At 50.1% G+C, this 7549-nt stretch overlaps 1 non-coding gene across 1 annotated transcript; it reads right to left on the reverse strand.

The window, feature by feature from the left end:
* Positions 1-2354: 2354 nt before the first annotated feature.
* On the reverse strand, positions 2355-2436 carry Trnas-gcu. Its single transcript has one exon. It is a non-coding gene; the product is annotated as a tRNA-Ser (tRNA).
* Between the last annotated feature and the right edge of the window lie 5113 nt (positions 2437-7549).

Raw genomic sequence — 7549 nt, forward strand, 5'->3', positions numbered from 1 at the left:
TTTGTTCCTTGGTTAGTTTACCAAGTAGCATGTGTCCTTATGACTTTTTTTCACACATCCTTCATCTTGATTGGCCCTTGCCGTCACCACCCCCTCCTCTTAGGCTCTCTCACCCCACCACCCTTCTTGAACCTTCCTGCTTGCAGTGGCTTTACCACCTTGCATAAGCGCACCGCTTTACTCTAGCCTAACCTCAGCTTAGTTCACTGCATCTACAACACTGCATTGACCCTAGTTCCAAACAGTCACACTCTGAGGTTCCTGAGAGGATGTGTCTTGAGAAGTGACATGATGCAATGAGCCTGGATGGCAGCCATCGTAGGAACGAATGATTACAGAGACAGTGTGTGCAGAGTGGCTTACATTTTTTTAAGTGCCCTTCATTCTGTGCTTCAAATGTAAACGTTTTTTATAGTTTATTTTGGCAAGAATCTTTACGGCATTCTATACACATTATTTAATTTGAACTTTACCACAAGCCTATAATTAGCCTCATTTTAAAGATGAAAGGAAGAAGCTGCAGAAACCGTATATGAAATTGCCCCAAGTCAAAGAGAAAAACCAATGGAGAAACTGAGAAAAAAAAGCCAGGGTCTCTGAGCCCAGTGCTTGGCTGAAAGAGCCGGTTGCAGCCGGGGATCATGGAGTCCATACCTTCATCTTCTGTCTTTAACCATTGCCTCCTTCTCGTCTTCTTCTCCCTTCTCCTTCTGCTTTCCTTCCCCCTCTTGTTTTCCCCTCCCTGCTTCCTTTTCTCTGAGATCGGAGTCTCACTATGGCATACGCTATAGCCAGCGGAGGCTAACCTCAAACCCAACCATCCTGCCTCAGCCTCCCTCGTGGCTAGAGTCCCTGGAATGTATCCATTCTCCATCTTTTCACAGAGCCGATGCATACAGAGTGAGCTGTCACGTGCCAGGCCCTGGGCTAAGATGAATTTTGGGCGGAACGTCACAGACACTCTCTGACCTGCCTAATGACACTCAAGAAGCTGGCGGAGCAGCAGGAAGCGAGTAATTAGAGCACTGTGTGTTCAGGGCAGTGACGGGGTGGTGAGGAGACCAAAGGCCAATGGGCCATGCAACCAACTCAGACCTTGACGGGCAGGAAAGACTTCCACAAGAAGTGACAACCAGGCTTGATTAAGGATTATCGGCCAGGACAAGGACATTGGAAGAGGTACAGACTTCTAGGCATCCGCCCCTGCTTCAGGGTCCCACTGCCCTCCAGGTCAGCAAGCCAGGAATTGTGTCACCGGTCTCTTTTGCAGGCAGCAATGCTCTGGACCTAGCCTCAAAACCAAGCGCCGTGAGGAAGACAAGAGGCCCATATCTGCCAAGCCAGTGTGGAGGCTTCCTTAAAGCCGTCTCTTCCTGGTGAGGTGGTACCAAGGACAGAACTCGAGAGTGTCTGACTCTCCACAGCTGTACCCCCAGTACTCAGCTCTGGGCCTAGCAGAGACAGTCTTCCAGTGTTACGGGGAAAAGGGCTTAACTGGCACATGTCCTTTAACACTGGCCATTTCTACTCATGCCAGGGAGGGTGGGGAGGGACCCTGTGGTTGGGAAGTTCTCATACCTAAAGCGACTCTGCAAGTCACAGAATCGCTCCAAAGGTGCCCGTGGCCCCCAGAATTTACGTGGTGAATACGCTGCCTCCCAAAGTTCCTCTCTCAGGGAAGAGATGTTTGGTTAAACCCAAAAGATAAAAAATAGGGCGTTGCGTTCTCTGAGGTAAGCATTCTCTACTGCTTACCTGCTAACTGGGATTTCTGCTGTCAAAGCCATGCTTGCTGTCCTGTGGAAGAAGAAATGTGCACAGCACTATGCACCAGTCAGTCGGTGACTAGTGACTGACGAAGAGCTGTGTGGGACATCAGAGCCCCTAAGGGAGAGCTTAAAGCCAAAGCCCTTGTCTCTGGAAACTCCTATACGACAAGGGAGGTCATTCATTTTCTGCATGGAAACTCCTATACGACAAGGGAGGTCATTCATTTTCTGCATGGCCCTTCCCACCAGATAACTGTATATCTTTTTTGTCCCAAGCTGAAGGCCAGGATTGCTCTAGTTGGGATGATACGTGAGCATGGCTGTTGTCCAAACCTAAAGCTGCCCCCAGCTGCTCTGACTACTCCAGATGTTCCCTGCAGCAGACCAAATCCCAGAGGCAAGGGATCAACCCACACATGGTACCTCAGAGATTTCCTGATAGGCTGGGCCAAGTGGAATCTCATCTTCATGCATATGACCCATCCATGAAGGTCCCCAGTGACAGATACAGCTCTGGGGCCATAGCATCCATTGCCAGTAACATTTTTTGAGCATTGTCCAGATCACTTTTCAACAAGCTACACACGACGAGGATGGGACTCGACCCCACGCGTGCAGAGCACAACGGATTAGCAGTCCATCGCCTTAACCACTTGGCCACCTCGACCATGTCCAGCTCACTTTTTATTGCTGTGATAAACACCCTAACCCAAAGCAACCTGGAGATGACAGGGCTATTTGGCTTGCGCAATCAGCTCCTAGTCAATCGCTGAGGGAAGACAGGACAGAATTCAAGCAGGGCTTGAAGGTCGAAACTGAGGTAAAGCCCATGGAAGAACACTGCTTACCAGCTTGCTCATCATGGCTTCCTGCTCAGCCTGCTTTCTTATATCATCCAGGACCACCTGCCCAGGGTGGCACCACCCACAGTGGGCGGGGCCGTCCCACACCAACCGAGAAAATGTGTTACAGATTTGCCTATGATGGAGGCGATTCCTCAGCTGACGTTCCCTAGCCTGAGTCAGGTTGGCAAAAGGCTAACCCTGCATCAACCAAGCATTCACCACGTACCTGGCACAGTCACTCACTTAATACACAACCCCTAAGAAACAAGTTATTGTCGGTCTCTTCTCTGTACAATTGCAGGAACCGATGATGCGTGGGAAATTTAAGTCACTTGTCCAGAATGTAGCAGAGTCCGGACTTGGTCAGAGAGCAGAGCTGGCACACGAATCTACAGTGTCATGCTGTTCTTGGCCGAGCCCTGCCTAAATCCTTCTGTTCACCGGTTTTCTCTAACTATAACAAGATACCCGAAACAATGGATTACAGAAAGAAAACAAAACTTTCTTTGAACTCAGCATTTCAATGGTTCCAAAAGTCCGGACAACCACTGAGCTGGTTGCTTTGGGCCTATGGCTACCCCAGATGATGGAGGTGTGTGAACCAGGGAACGGGACAAAAAGAAAAGGCGAGCACCCCACAAGCCCATTTGGGGTACATTGCAATGTCTGAAGGACCTCCACTGAGGTCCAAAGTCCCACTCCCTCCCACCAGCCTGCAAGCCGGGACCGAGGGGGACAGCTGGCATCCCAACTGTAGCGTTGCTTGTGGCTGTTGTTTTGTCAACATATAAAAGGTCAGTCCTTAAAATGCACCTGAGGTCACTCAAGATGGAGAAAATGCCAATCAAGGCAGCCACTGCACGTAGATGCCCAATGCCTCGTAACTGTGACAACTGCCATGACAGAGACAACTTTAGGAAGAAAGGGACTTTTTTTTTCTTGACTCACAGCTCCATGGCAGAGCCCACCGTGGAAGGGAAGGCATGGCAGCGGAAGTGGGAGGCACTGCCCACATCGCATCTGCAGGGAGCAGAGATGAATGCTGGCACCGAACCTGCTTTCTCCTTTATTACTATTACTGTTATTATTATTATTATTATTATTATTATTATTATTATTATTTTGGTTTTTCGAGATAGAGTTTCTCTGTGGCTTTGGAGTTTGTCCTGAAACTAGCTCTTGTAGACCAGGCTGGCCTCGAACTCACAGAGATCCGCCTGCCTCTGCCTCCCAAGTGCTGGGATTAAAGGCGTGTGCCACCAATGCCCAGCCCCTTTTATTATTATTATATTTTAGTCTGAGACCCCAACTACTACCCATGGAATGGTGCCAGACACATTTAGGGTGGCTCCTCCCACCGGAATCAACTAATCTAGGAAAGCCCTGACAGTCATGCTCAAAGGTTTATTTCCTCAGACACGCTAGGAGTAAACTTCAGACGAGGGAGTCTGACTTTGTTACACTGGGAATGAAGAGGAAAAGCCTCATGTGTGACGTGAAGACCATAAAGTCAAGGGGGCTTAGACTGGACCAGGGGAGAGAGGAAGGTATCAGAGGCGACTTCTGCCATAGGAAATTGATGTCAACCAGCTGCCAGGGACTCTGTCTCACAATCAATCACCTGGGTTGCAAACAATGCAAATGTCTGTGCCCCAGTACAGCAGACTATGGGGAGAGAGCCAGGAGACCAGGTGGACAAGCTTTCCTGAGAGAGATGACTGCTCTGCGCGGGCTCTGTTGTTGAAGTTAGCGTCCAAAGTAAAAGGTTTCAATATGGCCTTTTCATACGTGCCTGTTTTTCCTGGTCTTCCTTCTCACTCCACCCACAACACCCCCTCACAGCCCACCCACCCACGCCACCCACCCACCCACACCACCCACCCATGCCACCCCGTCACAGCCCACCCACCCATGCCACCCACACCACCCGAATTTCTTGCAGTCTAGAATATGGAGATCGGAGAAGGAGAAACTTGAGGGAACGAGTACAGGAAGAAGTGCCCCACTGTGTTCTCAGATGACAGAGGGACAGCCCTAGCCCCACAGGCTGCTGGGGCCTCTGAGGCCAAGGGGACACCTGCTGTGGATGGAGGAGAGGAACAGAGTGAGAGTCAGCGAAAACGATCCATCTCCTTAGCAAAGGTACCTAGGCCTGTCCTTCCAAATAACACCGTCTCCTGGCCTGTAGAGACAGGAAGGACAGCAAGGAGGGGAAGGGACAATAGGAAGCAGGGAGGCAACAGAGGACAGGACTCTGGCCAGGAGCAGGGGGTGTTTGACCATGGGGCAGGCAGGAAGCGGAAATACAGGAGTTTCCTATCAGGGCAGGATGTCCCCTCACATTCCTTTCAGGAAAGGGCTCCTGTGTCCTGTACAGGGTGAGGAATGGCATCCAGCCTCTGCCTGTGTGCACTTGATTCCTGAAGGGCAAAAGAGGAGGGGGGAAGGGGGCCCTATACATACATTTTCAACTGTTAATTTTTTTTTTGAGACAGGGTTTGTGTCACCCAGACTGGCCTTAAACTCACTAAGATGACTAAACTAAAGATAACACTGAACTCCTGATGTCCTGGTTCCACTCCCAAGACTGGGGTTACAGACTCGGCCACCAGGCCCAGCTTGAGAGTTCTCTCTTCACTACTACGGTCAGTTTGAGCAGGGAAGAGGGAACTGGATCCGCCCCTGAGAAGGAAGCAGCTGTTTGCAAAGGGTGATCTGGGAGGCCCTCCTGAATATTGAGGTGAACAGTTCTGTTACCAGGAAATGGCAGTGAGCATAAGATTTCTTTTCTCTGTGTGTGTGTGTCTGTGTGTCTGTGTCTGTGTCTCTGTGTGTGTGTGTCTGTGTCTGTGTCTGTGTGTGTGTGTCTGTGTCTGTGTGTGTGTGTCTGTGTGTGTGTGTGTCTGTGTCTGTGTGTGTGTCTGTGTCTGTGTGTGTGTGTGTGTGTCTGTGTCTGTGTGTGTGTCTGTGTCTGTGTGTGTGTGTATGTGTCTGTGTCTGTGTGTGTGTCTGTGTCTGTGTGTGTGTGTCTGTGTCTGTGTCTGTGTCTGTGTGTGTGTGTATGTGTCTGTGTCTGTGTGTGTGTGTCTGTGTGTGTGTCTGTGTCTGTGTGTGTGTCTGTGTCTGTGTGTGTGTGTGTCTGTGTCTGTGTGTGTGTCTGTGTCTGTGTGTGTGTGTATGTGTCTGTGTCTGTGTGTGTGTCTGTGTCTGTGTGTGTGTATGTGTCTGTGTCTCTGTGTGTGTGTGTCTGTGTCTGTGTGTGTGTGTGTGTCTGTGTCTCTGTGTGTGTGTGTCTGTGTGTGTGTGTCTGTGTGTGTGTGTATGTGTCTGTGTCTCTCTGTGTGTGTGTCTGTGTCTGTGTGTGTGTGTGTGTCTGTGTCTGTGTGTGTGTGTCTGTGTCTGTGTGTGTGTCTGTGTGTGTGTGTCTCTGTGTGTGTGTGTATGTGTCTGTGTCTGTGTGTGTGTGTCTGTGTGTGTGTGTGTCTGTGTCTCTGTGTGTGTGTCTGTGTCTGTGTGTGTGTCTGTGTGTGTGTGTGTGTGTGTCTGTGTCTCTGTGTGTGTGTCCATTACTGTGAATGGAACCCAGGACCTTACACACACCGGGCAAGTGCTGTACCCCTGAGCTACAGCCTCCCACCTAGAGGGTTTCTCTCCCTTACTCCAGTCTTTGGACAGATGTCTGGTGATATTACATCCACTGGGCTCTCCGTCTCCTCTATAATCTCATGTAACCGTTCATTGCCACTTAGCCCAGGAGCCCCTTTAACACTTCTACAATCTTCTAGAACCCAGCGCCCAAACACTGCGTTTGGGACCCTTGCTCACACTGGCTCACACTGCCAGGGAACACGGGGACTCTTGCTTGTTCGTGCTCATTTGGGTGATGGCACCCGGTTGCTCATGTCCAGGTAGAGCAGCGAGTCCTCCTCAACAATATACAAGCTGGAAACAGGTGTCCCGGGTCACACCCAGGTAAGTTTCGTTCCATGCTCGTTTGAACTGTCTTCGTCAAATAGTATTCCCAGTGTCTGTGCAAAACTGTGTGTGTCCCTGGCTCTGTGATCAAATAGGATGAAAGGGATGTCATCAGACTCTAAGATTCACGACGATGTCAGCAGGCAGAGGACCCTGAGAAGTCTGTAGGTGTCTAATTCAGCACACACACACCCATTTTCTAGCCCACTCCATGTGTCTCCTTTTGACATCCCAGGAACCAGGCCCTCCTGCTGCTGTATCAGTCTGTTTCCCTAAATCTGCCCTGCATGTGACAACAGCGTCCCCCTGAAGCTTCTGCCAGGTCTCACGTGCATTCTTCCCCAAAGTGGGGGGCCTTTGTTCACTTTTTCTTATCATTACAAATACTTTTTTATGGGGCTGGAGAAATGGCTCAGCATTTAAGAGCACTGACAGCTCTTTCAGAGGACCTGAGTCCCCAGTGAGCAGAAGCACACATAGGATCAAGGGTTTATGGGACTGTAAGGGAATTAGCATTCGGGTCCCTGGGGTCTTTCTAAAGAGGTCAGAAGAAGGATCCAGTTGTCCTCCTTGTTCTTGGAGACAACATCCCATACACCTCTTCCCTCTCTAGCACAGGCCCTTAACCCAAAGGGACTGGCCATTCGCAGCAAGAAGGAGCATCAGCACTCAGAGGAGTCTCAACATGACAGCAGCCAACTTGGGCACAATCACAGGACACACTGATCGACAGGCTTTTGAAAGGCAACTATCTCATTCTCCTACCTCAGCAAGAGTCCTCAAAAGACATCCCTGAGTTTCAGTGGAAAGAAAACATGTCTTCATGTTGCCAGCCTGACTGCTGCAGGAGGCTGCAGTATCACAGCCTTATCTCTACACACTGGACTTCAATGTCAAGCCGCTGGATTTGGAAGCTCAGAAAGCCTCCTATACTAGGTGGCTAGACAGCCCTAAGCTTGG

Source organism: Mesocricetus auratus, unplaced genomic scaffold (assembly GCF_017639785.1).
Source record: "Mesocricetus auratus isolate SY011 unplaced genomic scaffold, BCM_Maur_2.0 Super-Scaffold_100018, whole genome shotgun sequence".
Lineage (NCBI taxonomy): Eukaryota > Metazoa > Chordata > Mammalia > Rodentia > Cricetidae > Mesocricetus > Mesocricetus auratus.